Raw genomic sequence first — 19,799 nt, 5'->3', positions numbered from 1 at the left:
TAGGGAGTCTGAAGGAGCTGGGTTCTAGTTCCAGCACAGCCACGTGTCTGCTGTGTGACCTTGGGCAAATAACTTGACTTCCCTGTGTCGCAGTTACCTCATCCGTAAAATGGGGATGAAGACTGTGGGCCCCATGTGAAGCATGGGCCGCGTCCAAACCTGATTCCCTCGTATCTAGTCCTGCACTTAGAACGGGGCCCGGCAAATATCATAAAGAACCAAAACAACAACAGCAACTAAAAAGTACCCTTCACCGGGAATCAATTTTGTCCCGAATGGGAGGTTGAGTGCTGAGTGAAGACACCGCGTTGCCGCAGAAGCCAGCTGTCCCGATAGGCTCCCCTAGTTTCCTTCAGGTGCCCCCGCCCTCACCAGGCCTTACAAAACCTACCGTAGCCGCCGCCAACACGAAATCAGCCGAACCCACCCCTCGTCACGTGACGAGGTCAATCACGAGAGCAGGGGAAGTCTCTCCGCGGCTCAGAGCGCCAGGACCTCTGGGAATTGTAGTTCCGCGGCAGCTCCCGCAGACGGCTGCTTCGGCACAGTGAACTACCACTCCCATCCTGCCCTGCGGTTGCGTGGGCGGCGGGGCGGCCGAAGGCGCGGGAGGCGGCTGAGGAGGCGGGGGAAGGTTGGTGTTCTGGCTGTGTTTAGGTAAGTTGAGGGGAGACCCGCCTTTTCTTTTCCATATTAAGAGTGGGCGTCAGGCGTTCAGAGCGCGGGACCCCGGGCGGAGGGAGGATTTTCGTCGTTTGTCCTCCTCCTCCTCCTCCCTGTAGCGGCGCGGGAGAAGTCCAGGCGCGGTCGGCGTGCGGATCCCTCCGCCTCTCCAGGTCCCGGGCCCGTCTCTGAGCTGGGGATTGCGGTGCCCGGTGTCGTCGCCCCTCCTTAAATCACTCAGAACCCGGTCGCTTCTGCTGCCCGCTGCCTTGTGCTGGCTGCCAGGACTATAAAGGGCCCGGCTCTGGCGCCTCCGCCGCGCACGTTGTCGTGAATATGATGGTCAAATAGCGATCTGCAAGGACTCTCAGTTCATCCCATGGGGGAGGTTTCCGTGTTCGCTCGCAGATGGATTATCGCGGTAAAATGCAGCACACTAGCGTACCGGCCAGTTGAAGACCCTGCCGAAAGCCGCTCTGTGCTAACAAAATGGCTCCACTTAGCTGCAGGATAACTATTTCCAAAGCTATCATTCCCCACTGTTCCAGTAGACTCTGAGAGCCTTGAAGGTAGAAACTGGGTCTTTTACTTGTATGTTTTTCGAAGGCTAGATTCAGTGCCCTACTAGATTATAAACGCCTTGAGATCAAGGATTATATCCTGTAACTCTCCCAGTGCCCTGCCGCCACGCAGTCAGGCTAAATACTGTTTGAGATGGTGAATGCCCATTATTTTGTAGTCCAAATTCTCTGGTAAGGTAGAGGAAGCTGGGGTAGTTATTATTATTGTCATCATTAACCCACGTTCAGCATGCATGTGAGCACTGAGGCAGAATTTTGGTCTGGACGAGACCCTTGATCTACACAGTTCACTGTAAGGCTATCTTCACACATTCACACATTTTCTCCTGTCCCCTGCTCAGGACTGCACATAGCCTAAGGTCGCCTGCTTGTGGCGATACTCGTCTGTATCGATCAGTCATATTTATTGAGCCCTTACTGAGTGTAGAGTGCTTGGGAGAGTATAATATAACAGAGTTGGTAGACACGTTACATGCCCACAATTAGCTTACGGTCTAGAGGCGGGGGACACGCAGACATTAATATAAATAAACGATGGATATGTACGTAAGTGCTGTGGGGCTGAGAGTGAAGTGAGTAAAAGGTGCAAATCTAAGTGCACCCTGTTGCTCTGGAATGCTCTCCTACACTCTCAAGAGGAAAGAACTTAAAGCTGGTTTTCGGGAACCAATTGTATGCCAAGTCAGAGGACTGCCTATACTAAGATTGGCCCAATGAAACATTACTGAGCTGGGTGAATAAGCAGTAAGCTAAAGCAAAATGAATTACTCAGAAATGTTCAATTATTATTTAACTACCTTCGAAGTGTGGAACCCCTACAAGAAGGAAAGGAAGCAACACCATCTCAAAGGAGCAGGTAGCCAGATAAAGTCCTTTTCAGTGTACTAAATGCTATCACAAAAGTGATGTACTCTTAGAGTGCTAAGAAAATACACGCAGTTCTGTAAAAGCCCGTGCAAGTAGGGAACAGATATCCAACAATAAGCATCTGCCAGGATTGAGCGCCAGTTGTTGGCAGTCAAGGGGAAAAGTAGTGCAGTGCATTTTCTCCTGAACATGAGGTTCTTAAAGAACACAACTCACGTTACAGAACTGAGTGTATTTAGGTAGTAAGCCACAGGAAAATGACCCAGAAGCAGGAATTTGTATTTTTGTACCCCCGATAATAATAATAATAATAATAATAATAATGGTATTTGTTAAGTGCTTTCTAGGTGCTAAGCACTGGGGTAGATCCAAGGTTATCAGGTTGTCCCACGTGGGGCTCACAGTCTTAATCCCCATTTTACAGATGAGGTAACTGAGGTATAGAGAATTGTGACCCTCGCCACCTATGAGAGGCTCAGCCTGCCACTGGCAGCAGGCTGCTTCATTTTATTCATTCTTCATTCAATCATTTATTGAGTGCTTACTGTGTGCAGAGCGTTGTACCTAGGGCTAGTACAAGACAACAAACTGTGACATTCCCTGCCCACAGTGAGCTTACATTCTAGAAGCAGGGGAGACAGACATCAATACAAATAAATAAAATTACAGACATGTACATAAGTACTGTGGGGAAGGGAAGGGGGGGGAGCAAAGGGAGCAAGTGGGCAATGCAGAAAGGAGTGGGAGATGAGCCCCATCTAGCCACTAGGCTATGTGCCTAGTTGCTAGAGCATGGGCCTGGGAGTCGGAAGGACCTGGGTTCTATTCCCAGCTCTGCCACTTGTCTGCTGTGGCTTTGGGCATGTCACTTAACTTCTCTGGGCTTCAGTTACCTCATCTGTGAAATGGGGATTAAGACTGGGCCCCATGTGAGGCATGGACTATGTCCAATCTTATTAATTTGTATATACCTCAGCACTTAGTACAGTTCCTGGCAAGTAGTAAGCGCTTAACAGATACCATATGAAAAAATACATTGGCTTCAGCTTGCTACTCATTCACCCAACACAGTGATGTTTGACTGGGCCGTTCGTAGTACATGTAGTCCTCCAACTTAGAATACCGCTTATTCCTGAAGATTTGCCAAAGTTGAGGTACAGATGGGAACCAATGTTCTAAATGAAGGATTGGTTCCAGAACCAAGATCAGATTCCCCATTTTCATTCATTCATCAATTGTATTTATTGAGTGCTTACTGTGTGCAGGGCACTGTACTAAGCGCTTGGGAAGTCCAAGTCGGCAACATATAGAGACGGTCCCTACCCAACAACGGGCTCACAGTCTAGAAGGGAGACAGACATCAGAACAAAACATGTATACAGGTGTTAAAATCATCAGAGCAAATAGAATTAAAGTTATATGCACATCATTAACAAGATAGAGTAGTAAATATGTACAAGTAAAATAAATAGAGTAATAAATCTGTACAAGCATTAAAACAGGTGCCGGGAGGGGAAGGAGGTAGGGTGGGGGGGGATGGGGAGGAGGAGAGGAAAAAGGGGGCTCAGTCTGGGAAGGCCTTCTGGAGGAGGTGAGCTCTCAGCAGGGCTTTGAAGGGAGGAAGAGAGCTAGCTTGGTGGATGTGTGGAGGGAGGGCATTCCAGGCCAGGGGAAGGACGTGGGCCAGGGGTCGACGGCGGGACAGGTGAGAACGAGGTACACTGAGGAGGTTAGCGGCAGAGGAGCGGAGGGTGCGGGCTGGGCTGTAGAAGGAGAGAAGGGAGGTGAGGTAGGAAGGGGTGAGGTGATGGAGAGCCTTGAAGCTGAGGGTGAGGAGTTTTTGCTTGATTCGAAGGTTGACAGGCAACCACTGGAAATTTTTGAGGAGGGGAGTAACATGCCCAGAGCGTTTCTGTACAAAGGTAATCCGGGCAGCAGAGTGAAGTATAGACTGAAGACTGGGGAGAGACAGGAGGCTGGGAGATCAGAGAGGAGGCTGATGCAGTAATCCAGTCAGGATAGGATAAGAGATTGAACCAGCAAGGTCACGGTCTGGATGGAGAGGAAAAGGCGGATCTTGGCGACGTTGTGGAGGTGAGACCGGCAGGTTTTGGTGAAGGATTGGATGTGTGGGGTGAACGAGAGAGCGGAGTCGAGGATGACACCAAGGTTGCGGGCTTGTGAGATGGGAAAGATGGTAGTGCCGTTGATAGTGTAGCCATGTTTTATATTGGGTCCGAGAGGTTCCATGGTAGCATAGCTGGCTTTAGCTTCATGAGAAGTAAAAGGGATGTGTGACTTCTTGGTGATTCCAGCTTGAGTTCAAGTAGCCTCCTTCAGAACACCTCTCTTCTCCACCCGCCGCCACGACTCTCCTGTTCCACCCACCCCATTTCCACTTAAAATTGCTTCTCGTTTGTAATCAATCAGTAGATTAATCATGTTTATTGAGTGCTTACCATGTGCAGAGCACTGTACTGAGTGCTTGGTAGAATACACTATAACAGAACTGGTAGACACATTCCCTGCCCACAGTGAGTTTACAGTCTTCCCAAGCATTTAGGACAGCACTCTGCATACCTTAAGCACTGAATAAATGCAACTATGTGATTGAAATACTGGATGTAAATTTAGTAATAGACGTGCCAATCAACTGTATTTATGTGCTAATTTTTAATGGTACTTGTCAAGTACTTACTTTGTGCCAAGCACTGTACTAAGCGTGGAGGAAGAAACAAGGTTGGACACTGTCTCTGTCCCACATTGGGGCTCACACTCTTTAAAAGTAGGAGGGAGTAGGATTTAGGATTTAATCCCTATTTTCCAGATGAGGAAACTGAGGCACAGAGAAGTCGTGATTTGCCCAAGGTCACACAGCACACATGTGGCAGAGTTAGGAATAAAACCCATGTCCTCTTGACTCCCAGGCCTGTGCTCTTTACAGTAGACTATGTGCTCAAATGTATTGAGTGCTTACTGTTTGCAGAGCACTGTTTGCAGAGAGTCCAGTACAACAGAGTTAGTACGCATGTTCCCTATCCACAACAAGCTTACATTCATCTTAACCTGTAATGTCTTAAAAGTTGAGGACTGTCAGTATAAAGGCAAACATTTTATGTTTTTCCTGTTGTTTTTTCTTTTACCTCAGGAAACGATTTGGGGTAGGCAGCAGCCTCTTGGTTTCTCATAGCTTTTAAAAACCGTTTTAAAACTGGGAGGTAGTCACACTCTGGTAGGGCCAAAGAAGGATTTTTTTGTAATTTTGAACTGGAGATAGTGGTAGCTTTCATTAACCCTAGACTGGATTTTGTGTCTACCAAAGGGGAGGTATGTGAATTAATTCAGGTGGCATGAGAAGCAGCGTGGCTCAGTGGAAAGAGCATGGGCTTTGGAGTCAGAGGTCATGGGTTCAAATCCCGGCTCCACCAAGTGTCAGCTTTGTGACTTTGGGCAAGTCACTTAACTTCTCTGTGCCTCAGTTACCCATCTGCAAAATGGGGATGAAGACTGTGAGCCCCCAGTGGGACAAGCTGATCACCTTGTAACTTCTCCAGTGCTTAGAACAGTGCTTTGCACATAGTAAGCACTTAATAAATGCCATTATTATTATTATTATTATTATTATTAAAAACAGAGTTCACTGTTTACTTGGCTGTAATCACTCTCTACTTATATCTGCTGAAAAGAATGTGCATTTGTTACTTCACTGTACTTTGTAAAAGTGAAATGCTAATCTTCAATTATTGTTATTATTGTAATTGAATAGCAGTTCTGCAAGGATTGAGGCATGGTAGTTTTTTTTAAATTTGCATTTCTATAAATTCACACTTTTAAGTGGGTTACATATTGGGTTGTTTAATATATATATTCATGGATTTTGAGTTTTTCAGCTATAGGCAAATGCAGTGATTCCAGTCACCATAAGTGTTGATAATGTTGCTGGTTTATTAAACTCCTATCCTTACTGTACAAAATGGATATAGCAACAAGAATGTTTAAAAAAACAAGAGCTCGTCTTTAAATTTGCTGGTTTTAAACCTCAGTTTAAATGGGGATTTTTGCTTGCATAAATCTCTCCCTATAAGTTTCATTTTCTGAATATCCAGTAAGTACAGTAAACACAAAGTAGTAGCTCGTGAACATTTTCTAGTGACGTGTTGGATGACCATATTTTTTGTATTTAGTTAAAACTTGGTCTACCAAGGTAGCTACTAGATTAAATATACTTTTAGTCCTAAATGTTAACAGGCACACAGACTGATACAGGGAAGTAGACAAGCACACACCCATGGACCCAGGAAACTAGATATGCAGACTCTGTGTGTGTGTGTGTGTGTGTGTGTGTGTGTGTGTGTGTGTGTGTGTATTTCCCCACTCTCCTATGCATGTAGTCCTGTTGACCCTTGCACGTACACACTCACTGTCCCTGGGATGTGACCCCCTTACGCACCCAGGGCAAGCAGATGCACATTGACCCTGAGAGGTAAATAATAATTGTGGTTTTTATTAAGTGCTTACTATGCACTTAAGAAATAGTAAGTGCCAAGCAGTACTAAGTGCTGTGGTGGATACAAGCAAATCAGGTTGGATACAGTCTCACATGGGGCTCACAGACTTAATCCCCATTTTACAAATGAGGTAATGGAGGCACCGAGAAGTGAAGTGACTTACCCAAGGTTACACAGCAGAGATGTGGCGGACCCGGGATGAGAATCCATGACATTCTGATTCCAGGGCCCATGCTCGATCCACTACGCCATGCTGCTTCTCATGTAGACACGTGTACACAGACATGTATGCCCACCAGAGAAGTAGGGGGTGTGCATGTGCATAGTGCACACACACACACACTCCGACATCCTCACAGACCTCACTGTCTCCAGTCTCACCCCTCTTGTCCACATTTCACTTGGCTGCCCAGGTCATTTTTTCAATTAATAATATTTGAGTGCTTACTCTGTGCAGGATATTTTACTAACTACTTGATGGGGTAGAAGAGAGACGGGATCCCTACTCTCACAGAGCTGATAATTGTGCTGGTGAGACAGACACTGAAATAAATTACTGATAGGAGGAAGCAACTATGTATAAAGATCAATGCCGGGGGTGGGAGGGATGGGATGAGTAAGTGCGTAGCAGGTAGAGACTCATGTGCATAGGTGACATTGAGGAGGTGGTAGTATGGGGGAGTTGGAGGAGATGTGATTTCAGAAGAAATTTTAAGATGGGGAGAATAGTGGTCTGCTGATTGTGAAGGCAGAGCTACTTCCAGGCACGAGTGGGCATCTTGCAAGAGGTCAATACCATGGGAGCTGAGGGCGAGGCACAGTATAGAGGATCAAAGTGTCTGGGCTGGGTTGTAGTGGGAGAGGAATGAGGATCAGTAGAGGGAAGAGTACCTTAAAGCTGATGGTCGGGTGTTTCTGTTTGAGGTGGAGAGGGATGGGCCATCATTGGAAGATTTTGAGAAGTATCATTAATGGTATTTGATCGTTTATTGTGAAGTGAGGAGACATGCTGAGTGATATTTATGAAAAATAAGGGCAACAGAGGGAAGTGTGCACTAGAGGAGAAATGCAGGAATGCCAGAGGCTGATGCAATAGTTGAGTTGGAATTTGGAAAGTTCTTGGACCAGCATGGTGGCAGTTTGGATGAAGAGGAAGGGGAGGATTCTGGAGTTGTGAAGGAAAAAACCAAAAAACTGATGGGATTTGGTGACTGGTTTAATATGCAGGTTGACAGAGAGGATATGTCCAACCCGATTATCTTGTACCTACCCCAGTGGACAGTACAGTGTCTGGCACATAGTGAGCACTTAACAAATACCATATTTTTAAAAAAAAAAACAAGGATAATGCTGAGATTGCAGTCTTGAGACAGGGAGAATGGTTGCTTCAGTAGTGATTCATTCATTCAATCGTATTTATTTTTGTTAATGGTATTTATTAAGCACTTACTATGTGTAAAGCACTGTTCTAAGCACTGAGGAGGTTAAAAGGTGATCAGGTTGTCCCATGGGGGGCCCACAGTCTTAATCCCCATTTTATAGATGAGGTAACTGAGGTCCAGAAAAGTTAAGTGACTTGCCCAAAGTCACACAGCTGACAATTATTGAGCGCTTACTGTGTGCAGAGCACCGTACTAAGCGCTTGGGAAGTACAAGTTGGCAACATATAGAGATGGTCCCTACCCAACAGTGGGCTCACAGTCTAGAAGGGGGAGAAAGACAACAAAACAAAACATGTAGACAGGTGTCAAAACCATCAGAATAAATAGAATTATAGCTATAGGCACATCATTAACAAAATAAATAGAATAGTAAATATGTACAAGTAAAATAGAGTAATAAATCTGTACAAATATTTACAAGTGCTGTGGGGAGGGGAAGGAGGTAGGGCGGGGGGCGATGGGGAGGAGGAGAAGAAAAAGGGGGCTCAGTTTGGGAAGGCCTCCTGGAGGAGTTGAGCTCAGTAGGGCTTTGAAGGGAGGAAGAGAGCTAATGATGGAGAGCCTTGAAGCCGAGAGTGAGGAGTCTTTGCTTGATTCGTAGGTCGACAGGCAACCACTGGAGATTTTTGAGGAGGGGAGTGACATGCCCAAAGCGTTTCTATACAAAGAAAATCCTGGCAGCAGAGTGAAGTATAGACTGAAGCGAAGAGAGACAGGAGGATGGGAGATCAGAGAGGAGGCTAATGAAGTAATCCAGTCGGGATAGGAAGAGAGATGAACCAGCAAGGTAGCGGTTTCGATGGAGAGGAAAGGGTGGATCTTGGCGAGGTGAGACCTGCTGCAGGTTTTGGTGATGGATGGATGTCAAATGCAAATTTGTCGATGGGGAGAGGGGACAGTATAATTGCATAGTTGTTTCAAATATACCACCAACTAGTGACAAACCAATTCAGGAGCCAATTTTCAAATCTTGATTGCAGCTTTCACTAGAGAAATCTACCTCCGCCCACTCTGTTACACTCTCCTCTCCCAGGATGGGGCCCCAGGGAGACAGAAAGCTTTTCCAGCACTTTCCAGCTAATGCAGGATGGATTTGTAACAAATTCAGTGACACTTTCTGTGCTCACCAGGGTCTTTCCAGAGCAAGATTAGTGTCATCCAGACAACTAACTCTTTGATGGGACTTCTGGGGGTGAAATCTGCCACCAGTAGGGTGTGGTGCAGTAAGGATCCTTTGTGTAGGGCTTCTCAGGAGCTGTATGTTGTGGGAATGACCTAGAAATGCTCATGTGTCGGAGACTTGCAGATCCCGGGCTTGTCAGAGGGATTGGGTGAGCCTGAGGCCTTGTGAACTATTGTTGCCAGCCTGCTGACAGTGCACAGTAGTCTCTGATTTTTGAAGAGCAAAGGCCATTACACCTGTTGACTTGTTTTGTTTTATTGTCTGTCTCCCCCATCTAGACTGTGAGCCCGTTGTTGGGTAGGGACCGTCTCTATAAGTTGCCGATTTGTACTTCCCAAGCTCTTAGTACATTGCTCTGCACACAGTAAGCACTCAGTAAATACGATTGAATGAATGTGTGGGGTGAATGAGAGAGCGAAGTCGAGGATGACACCAAGGTTGTGGGAATTATCCACATAGAGGTGGTAGTTGAAGATGTGGGAGTGAATGAGTTCCCTGAAGGAATGGGTGTAGATGGAGAATAGAAGGGGCCCCAGAACAGAACATTGGTGCCCGTAGGGAGTGTGAGTCAGAGGAGGAGCTAGCCAAAGAGACCAAAAAGGAGTGGCTAGGGAGGTAGGAGGAGAACCAGGAGAGGATGGTATCAGAGAAACTAAGGTTTGATACTGTTTTCCGGAGAGAAAGGTGGTCCACTGTATCATAGGTTGCTGAGAGTTCAAGGAGAATTAGTAGAGACCATTAGATTTTGCAGGGAGGAGGTCTTTGGTGACTTGGCGAGAGGAGTTTCAGTTAAGTGGAGGCAGTGGCAGTCAGGTGGCAAGGGGTCAAGAAGGGAGTTGGTGGGAATGATGTGGAGGCAGTGGGAGAAAAGTGATCATTCAAGGAATTTGGACGGGAATGGTCGGAGCAAGATGGGTTGATTAGCGGGAGGGAGGAGTGGGCGTGTTTGAAAGCAAAGAGAAAAGAGCCATTGGAGAGTGGACGATTAAAGATGGCAGTCGGGAGGAAGAAGGACAGGTACAAATGTTAAGATCCAAAGGGATGGGGTTGGAGGCACAGATGGAGGGGGTGGATTTCAGAAGAAGGTGGGGAGGTTTTCTTTTGAGAGATAGCCGGGGTAAAATGAGAGAGTGTTGGAGGGTGGAGTAGGAGGGGACTGGAGAGGTGAGGGGGAGATTTTAGAGAGTTCACGCTTGGTTTCAATTTTATCACTGAAGTAGATTTCAAGGTCATTGGGAGCAAAAGATCTGGGAGGTGGGGGCACGGGGGTTTTAAAGAGGGAGTTAGGAATAGTTGATGTGGGGAATGGGCATGGGGGTCAATAAGGGAGGAGAAGAGGAGCAGGTAGATCTATAGTGGGCGAGGTTGCATTTGTGATGGATGAGAGGGACCTGATGCTGGGATTTTTGCCAACATTGTTCTGTGGCATGAACACATGAGTGGAGGAAGCATTTCCAAGCGCTTAGTACACCAGAAGGTATACTAAAACTAGAAGGTGTACTTAGAACTCCGAAGGTCTAAATACACCTCACTTCTCTGTGCCTCGGTTACCTCATCTGTAAAATGTAAAAATCTAGTTGCAGTGTCTAATTGAAGTTCCTTTCTGATGGCTGTGAGGGACACTCCCAGCTGTCGTGCAAATGAGAAAAGGTTCACTTAATCACCTGTCTTCTACGTCCCAATTGATCCATTGTATGTATTGAGTTCTTAGCATGTGCAGAGCACTGCAGTGAACACTTGGGAGAGTACAGTAGAACAGAATTGGTGGACACATTCCTTGCCCACAATGAGCTTACAGTCTAGAGGGGGAGACAGACATTAATATAAATAAATGAATTATGGATATGTCCGTAACTACTGTGGGGCTGAGGGAGGGATGCATAAAGGGTACAAATTCATCTCCTACTGCTGCACTGTCTCCACCCTCACCAACTCTGAAATCCCTCTCTCTGATCATAATCTTCTCACCTGCCTCCTCACTCACACTCCTTTCCCCTGTAAATCCATATTACTCCCTCATAGAGATCTCCGCTCTCTTGACCCCATCCATCTTTCTGAGCGCCTCACACCCCACCTTGCCTCCCTTTCCTCTCTACCCAATCTTGGTGATCAGATTACTGCTCTCAACTCTACCCTTTCTACTCAGCTAGACTCACTCGCTCCCCTTTCCCTTTGCCGCTCTCGTACCACTAACCCACAGCCCTGGGTCACTGCTACTGTCCGCCTCCTTCTCTCTTATGCTCGAGCTGCCGAACGCTGCTGGCGAAAGTCCAAACACCATGCCAACCTCGTTCACTTCAAGTTTATCCTTTCCTGCCTTAACTCAGCCCTCTCCTCTGCCAGAGAAAACTATTTCTCCTCCCTTATTGACACCCATGCCCATCATCCCCATCAGCTCTTCCGTACATTCAACTCCCTTCTCAGGCCCGCGGTTCCTCCCCCTCCTCCTTCCCTCACCCCCAACGATCTGGCCTCCTACTTCATTAATAAAATTAAATTCATCAGGTCTGAGCTCCCCAAAGTCACTCCCCCCCCTCTTCTGCAACCCCCCGGCTCTCAATGCTCTCCACTACTCTCCCATCCTTCCCAGCAGTATCCTCAGAGGAGCTCTCCTCCCTCCTCTCAAGTGCTACTCCTGCCACCTGTGCTTCTGACCCCATTCCCTCTCATCTCATGAAATCTCTCACTCCGTCCTTTCTCCCCTCCTTAACTTACATCTTCAACTGCTCACTCTCCACGAGTTCCTTCCCCTCTGCCTCCAAACATGCCCACGTCTCTCCCATCCTAAAAAAACCCTCACTTGACCCCACCTCACCTTCTAGTTATTGCCCTATCTCCCTCCTACCATTCCTTTCCAAACTCCTTGAACGAGTTGTCTACACACGCTGCCTCGAATTCCTCAACGCCAACTCTCTCCTCGACCCCCTCCAATCTGGCTTCCGTCCCCTACATTCCACGGAAACTGCCCTCTCAAAGATCACCAATGACCACCTGCTTGCCAAATCCAACGGCTCATACTCTATCCTAATCCTCCTCGACCTCTCAGCTGCCTTCAACACTGTGGATCACCCCCTTCTCCTCAACACGCTATCTAACCTTGGCTTCACAGACTCCGTCCTCTCCTGGTTCTCCTTTTATCTCTCCGGTCGTTCATTCTCAGTCTCTTTTGCAGGCTCCTCCTCCCCCTCCCATCCCCTTACTGTGGGAGTTCCCCAAGGGTCAGTTCTTGGTCCCTTCTGTTCTCGATCTACACTCACTCCCTTGGTGACCTCATTCGCTCCCACGGCTTCAACTATCATCTCTACGCTGATGACACCCAAATCTACATCTCTGCCCCTGCTCTCTCTCTCCCTCCCTCCAGGCTCGCATCTCTTCCTGCCTTCAGGACATCTCCATCTGGATGTCTGCCCGCCACCTATAACTCAGCATGTCCGAGACTGAACTCCTTGCCTTCCCTCCCAAACCCTGCCCTCTCCCTGACTTTCCCATCACTGTTGACGGCACTACCATCCTTCCCGTCGCACAAGCCCGCAACCTTGGTGTCATCCTCGACTCTGCTCTCTTGTTCACCCCTCACATCCAAGCTGTCACCAAAACCTGCCGGTCTCAACTCCGCAACATTGCCAAGATCCGCCCTTTCCTCTCCATCCAAACCGCTACCCTGCTCGTTCAAGCTCTCATCCTATCCCGTCTGGATTACTGTATTAGCCTCCTTTCCGATCTCCCATCCTCCTGTCTCTCCCCTCTTCAATCCATACTTCACGCCGCTGCCCGGATTGTCTTTGACCAGAAACGCTCTGGGCATGTTACTCCGCTCCTCAAAAATCTCCAGGGGCTACCAGTCAACCTACGCATCAGGCAGAAACTCCTCACCCTTGGCTTCAAGGCTCTCCTACCTTGCCCCCTCCTACCTAACCTCCCTTCTCTCCTTCTACAGCCCAGCCCGCACCCTCCGCTCCTCTGCCGCTAGTCTCCTCACCGTGCCTCGTTCTCGCCTGTCCCGCCGTCGACCCCCGGCCCACTTCATCCCCCTGGCCTGGAATGCCCTCCCTCCACACATCTGCCAAGCTAGCTGTCTTCCTCCCTTCAAGGCCCTACTGAGAGCTCACCTCCTCCAGGAGGCCCTCCCAGACTGAGCCCCCTCCTTCCTTTCCCCCTCCCCATCCCCCCCGCCTTACCTCTTTCCCCTCCCCACAGCACCTGTATATATGTATATATGTTTGTATGTATTTATTACTCTACTTATTTTATTTGTACATATTTATTCTATTTATTTTGTTTTGTTAATATGTTTTGTTCTCTGTCTCTCCCTTCTAGACTGTGAGCCCACTGTTGAGTAGGGACTGTCTCTATATGTTGCCAACTTTTACTTCCCAAGCGCTTAGTACAGTGCTCTGCACACAGTAAGTGCTCAATAAATACGATTGAATGAATGAAAAGTGCATGGGTGATGCAGAAGATAGTGACAGAAGAGGAAATGAGGGTTTAGTCTGGGAAGGCCTCTGGGAGGAGATCTGCTTTTAATAAGGCTTAGAAGGTGAGGAGAATGATTGTTGGATATAACGAGGGAGGGAGTTCCATGCCAGAGGCAGGAAATGGATGAGGGGGTGGTGGTGAGATAGACAAAGTCGAGCTTCAGTTGTAGACTGGGTAGTAAGAGGGGGCAAGGTGATTGAATGCTTTAAAGCCGATGGTAAGGAGTTTCTGTATGGGGATGTATATGTTGCCAACTTGTACTTCCCAAGCGCTTAGTACAGTGCTCTGCACACTGTAAGCGCTCAATAAATATGATTGATTGATTGATTGGGGATGGGCAACCACTGGAGGTTCTTGGGGAGTGGGGAAACAGACTGAATGGTCTTGTAGAAAAATATGAGCAGCAGAGTGAAGTATAGGCTGAACTGGGGAGAGACAGGAGGCTGATGCAGTAATCAAGGTGGAGTAGGATGAGTGCTTGGATTCATATGGTACCAGACTGGATGGAGAGAAAAGGGCAAATTTTAGTGATTTGAAGAAGTTTGAATTCACAGGATTTGGTGACAGATTGAATATTCATTGCCATATTTACTGAGTGCTTACTGTGTGCAGAGCATTGAACTAAGCACTCGGAAGAGTACAATACAACAATAAACAGGCACACCCCCTGCCCACATCGAGCTTACAGTGTAGGGGAGTGGAGACAGACATTAATGTAAATAAATTACAGGTATGTACATAAGTGCTGTGGGGCTGGGAGGGGGGGAAGAATAAAGGGAACAAGTCAGGGCAACACAGAAGGGAGTGGGAGAAGAGGAAAGGGGGGCTTAGTCAGGGAAAGCATCTTGGAGGAGATGTGCCTTCAATAAGGCTTTGAAGCAGGGGAGAGAGAGTAACTGTTGGATTTGAGGAGGGAGGGCGTTCCAGGCCAGAGGCAGGACGTGGACTGAGGGTCGATGGTGAGATAGATGAGATTGAGGCACAGTGAGCAGGTTAGCAGTGGAGGAGCAAAGGATACAGCCTGGGTTGTAGTAGAGACTAGTGAGGTGAGGTAGGAAGGGGCAAGGTGATTGATTTGATTTAAAGATGATGTTAAGGAGTTTGTGTGATGCAGAGGTGGGTGGGCAACCACTGGGAGTTCTTGAGTGGGGAAACATGGCCTGAACGTTTTTGTAGAAAAATGATCCAGCCAGCAAAGTGAAGTGTGTAGGGAGAGGCAGGAGGCCGAGAGGTCAGCAAGGAGGCTGATGCAGTAATCCAGGGCAGGATAGGATGAGTGATTGTATTAACATGGTAGCAGTTTGTTTGGAGAGAAAAGGGCAGATTTTAGTGATGTTTTGAAGGTGAGACCAACAGGATTTAGTGATGGATTAAACAAGTGGTTTGAATGAGAGAGATGAGTTAACGCCACGGTTACGGGCTGGCTTGTGAGACAAGAAGGATGGTGGTGCCATCTCCACTGATGGGGAAAATCAGTCGGGGAGGACAGGGTTTGGGTGGGAAGATGAGGAGTTCAGCTTTGGACATGTTAAGTTTGAGGTATTGGCAAGTTATCCAAATAGAGATGTCCTGACGGCTGGAGGAAATACGAAACTGCAGAGAAGGAGAGAAAGAGAAGGAGCAAGATCAGGCCCGGAGATGTAGGATTGGGAATTATCTGCATCGAGATGGTAGTTGAAGCCATGGGAGTGAATCAGTTCTCCCATCCTCCTGTCCCTCCCCTCTTCAATCCATATTTCACGCCGCTGCCTGGATCGTCTTTGTCCAGAAACGCGCTGGGCATGTTACTCCCCTCCTCAAAAATCTCCCTTCTCTCCCCTCCTCAAAAATCTCCCTTCTCTCCTTCTACAGCCCAGCCCGCACCCTCCGCTCCTCTGCCGCTTATCTCCTCACCGTGCCTCATTCTCGCCTGTCCCGCTGTTGACCCCTGGCCCACGTCATCCCCCTGGCCTGGAATGCCCTCCCTCCGCACATCCAAGCTAGCTCTTTTCCTCCCTTCAAGGCCCTACTGAGAGCTCACCTCCTCCAGGAGGCCTTCCCAGACTGAACCCCCTCCTTCCTCTCCCCCTCCTCCTCCTCTCCATCCCCCCCGCCTTACCTCCTTCCCCTCCCCACAGCACCTGTATATATGTTTGTATGTATTTATTACTCTATTTGTACATATTCTATTTATTTTATTTTGTTAATATGTTTTGTTTTGTTCTCTGTCTCCCCCTTCTAGACTGTGAGCCCACTGTTGGGTAGGGACTGTCTCTATATGTTGCCAACTTGTACTTCCCAAGCGCTTAGTACAGTGCTCTGCACACAGTAAGCGCTCAATAAATACGATTGAATGAGTGAATGAATGAATATACACACAAGTGCTGTGGCGCAGGGAGGGGGTAGAGCAGAGGGAGGGAGTGGGGGTGATGGGGAAGGGAGGGGGAGCAAAGGAAAAAGGGGTCTTAGTCTGGGAAGGCCTCCTGGAGGAGCTGAGCCTTTAGTAGGGCTTTGAATGGGGGAAGTGTGCTAGTTTGGTGAATTTGAGGAGGGAGGACATTCCAGGCCAGAAGTAGGAGGTGGGCTAGGGGTCGACGGTGGGACAGGGGAGAAGAAGCACAATGAGGAAGTTAGTGGCAAAAGGGCAGAGTGTGCGGGCTGGGCTGTAGAAGGCGAGATGGAAGGTGAGGTACGAGAGGGCAAGGTGATGGAGAGCTTTGAAGTCAATAGTGAGGAGTTTTTGCTTGATGCGGAGGTTGATAGGCAACCACTGGAGATTTTTGAGGAGGAGGGATGACATGCTGTCACCTGCCGTCCGGGGATGGGTTCGTTCAGTAATGGGCGAGGCGAGAGAGGAAGAGAGGCCGGGGATGGAAAGCCTGAGTTTTATATAAAATTGATTCTGCAAGGCGTATTGAATTATTTAATTGTTTAGGCTCAATGGGTTGAACTTCCCTTTCGGGAGGAATGTAAACAATTAGTAATATTAGAGCTTCCCTAACGGGAGGAACACACGTATACATTACTCGCACATGGCAGAACCCCCAGGTCCCATCCAGGCGGAATTCCCTTACAGTTTGTTTGCACTCATGTGCACTTCCCACTCGGGAGTAATCCACTTGAGTTACACACCCATGGGGGAAGTCCCTAGCTCCCACCCACAAGGATTTTCCATTTGGGAGGAATCCATTCATTTGTTACGTACCCATGGCGAAGCACCTGGCTTCCAGCCTCACGAGCATCCAGTGGGACGGGACACTTCCCCATCCCAGGGCTCCTCACTTGGTGCAGGCAGAGCGGGCTTCTCACACTCTGGACAGAGGCGCCCTGCAGCAATCCGCTGCAAATCTCGATCCTCTGCCTAGAGGGCCAGAGGCCGCAGTATTTATCACCTGTGCTCCTAGGCCATTCCAGCTTCCGGCCTTAGTTTATCCAATCTCTGCCATTCCCCTCCTCCATACCTAATTTGATTGGCACGGGGGCAAGGGACACCTTCTGTATTCCCAGCTTGGGTTGTCAATCTAGCAGTTTGGGTTGTGGGGACGGTATCCCACCCTTACTTCCGAGTTCCTCCTGCTGGCTCAGGTGGCCACGAGATAGTATTTGACCTTGAGATGGCTGGTACCCAAGGGTCACGTTGGGACACATGCTCAGAAAGTTTCTTTAGAAAGATAATCTGGGCAGCAGAGTGAAGTATAGACTGAAGTGGGGAGAGACAGAGGTTGGGAGATCAGAAAGGATAGTGATGCAGTAATCCAGTTGGGATATGATGAGAGATTGTACTAACGTGATAGCAGTTTGGATGGAGAGGAAAGGGCAGATCTTGGTGATGTTACGAAGGTGAGCCCGGCAGGTTTTGGTGACGGATTGGCTTTGTGGGGTGAATGAGAGAGCGGAGTCAAGGATGACACCAAGGTTGTGGGCTTGTGAGATGGGAAGGATGATAGTGCCATTCACAGTGATGGGAAAGTCAGAGATAGGACAGGGTTTAGGAGGGAAGATAAGGAGCTCAGTCTTAGACATGTTGAGTTTTAGGTGGCGGGCGGACATACTGGTAGAGATGTCCTGAAGGCAGGAGGACATGTGAGCCTGGAGGGAGGGAGAGAGAACCGGGGTGGGGGTGGGGGGGAGAGATGCAGATTTGGGTATCATTCATTCATTCAATCGTATTTATTGAGCGCTCACTGTGTGCAGAGCACTGTACTAAGTGTGCTTGGGAAGTACAAGTTGGCAACCATAGATGTATGTCCTGAATTTATATTCTTTTTGCTTTTTGCTGCCTTCTCATAGGTGCATTTTGCTTTCCTTTTATGGATCAGATTCCATGTTTCAAAGACTGATAAAGTCAATCTTAATCAATCTTCTTAAAATTCCATTTTGTATGTAAACAGAATTAAATTGGTTCTGAACACTCATATTTAACTTTGCATAATTAGAAAATACAATTGGAAAATATTTTAACTGTAAATTTATGTTTTTAAATAACCCTGAATAGATAGGTGTGCTGTATTTTTCCACTGAAAGGAATAAGTAAAGTAAGCTTATTGTGGACAAGGAATGTATCTGTTTTTTGTTGTATTGTACTCTCCCAAGCACTTAGTGCAGTGCTCTGCACACAGTAAGCGCTCAGTAAATATGATTGAATGAATGAATGAAAGAGCGTGATCCTCTGCTTCAAACATGGGAAAAGTACAACTTTTCCGTGACCTTCCATTCTTACTCAGTGGAATTGGATTCAACTGCTTTAATGCATTAAGGATGATATGATTAAGAGTATGCAGTCTTAGCATTCAACAAATTATATTCTCCCTTTCTGGTGTGGCAAAGCAAACAGACTCACCCTCCTAAACTGCAGAGAAGTGCCCGACGTCCTTCTAGAACCAGAAATCGTGCCTAATTCTTATCCATATTATACTTTTTCCCTGGGTTTTTCCCACAGCAGACCCTTAATACGTGGTCTTACTACTACCATCCCTCCCTTCCCGGCTGCTCCCAGCATTGCCTGGCTGCACTTAAAGAATCACTTGTTCAACCTGACAGCCAATCTCCTCTGAGCAGCATATTGTTGGGAGCTGGGGAGAACTGGAGTTCAAACTGAATCACAAAGAGAGCCCCACCCTACTCCTTTTCCTTTCCTGTCCCATCTCGTGCCACTTTCTGGGGTTGCCCACTAAGAACAAATTTCACAGGCTGCAGCAGAATGGGTGATTAGGGATCTCAGGGAGAGGGGAGGGAGGGAAACCTTTCCCTTTACTGTGTACATCCAGGGGGGTTCTAAGATTGATCTGCTTTTTCTGATCTTCTTAGATGGTGAGCTCCTTGGGGGCCAGAGACCGTATCTGTATACACAGTGTAGTACACAGTAGGTGTTTAATAAATACTATTATTGCTGGCCACTTATGGCAACTCATGCTCCTCCACACAGTGACTGGACTGAGAGAATCTGCCAGCATTGTTGGAGTATAAAAAGCAACAAAAATGAGGTCTTTTTTTTTATTTTTAAGCTTAGCTTGTTTTGGTTGAAGTTGAACTAATGTTTCTTTCATTTTTTTCCACAGCTAAGGAATATCTTCTTGTCGTTCTTCAGAATCCATATGACTAGACCTTCTGCAGTATTAATCTTGCATTCACGAAACTATACTTTGAAAAAGGCTCAAGTTTTCATTGTGGTCCTTACTGAATTTACTAATGTACTGAGCTTGTCTTTATTAAAACTGTTTCTAGCACAGCTTCTTAGTTTTTGTTTCTGGTTGAATTTTAGAACTGTGCTTTAGCAAGATATACACAGATCAAAATCTGATGTGAATTGCCAAGCTTAATGACTAATGTAATAAAAATGAATATGTGAAACATGCTCCCTGAAGGTGTTTCTGCTTAACTTCTGCTGTGTGCTGAGAGACAAGGAGGCAAAAGAAAGAACAGCACCTTTATCTGCAAATATGAAGTGTACAGCATCACAACAAAAGGTCATCTTTTTGTGTGTCCAATGTGGCTGGGACTGTGGATCCCACGTTGTCCTTTTCAGCCACACACACACACGCACAGGTGTACTTCAAGTAGTGTCTTCTTGGAATACGAAGGACAGCTCTACATACGTATA

General features: G+C 47.3%; 1 long non-coding RNA gene across 1 annotated transcript; it reads left to right on the top strand.

Annotated features, from left to right (window-relative positions):
- The first annotated feature begins 592 nt into the window (after positions 1–592).
- LOC119949567 lies at positions 593–19,428 on the top strand. The gene is made up of 2 exons (XR_005457223.1): positions 593–657; positions 19,258–19,428. It is a non-coding gene; the product is annotated as an uncharacterized LOC119949567 (long non-coding RNA).
- Positions 19,429–19,799: the final 371 nt, after the last annotated feature.

The sequence above is a fragment of the Tachyglossus aculeatus genome, chromosome X2 (assembly GCF_015852505.1).
Source record: "Tachyglossus aculeatus isolate mTacAcu1 chromosome X2, mTacAcu1.pri, whole genome shotgun sequence".
Lineage (NCBI taxonomy): Eukaryota > Metazoa > Chordata > Mammalia > Monotremata > Tachyglossidae > Tachyglossus > Tachyglossus aculeatus.
This window is presented reverse-complemented; position numbering and strand designations above follow the sequence as displayed.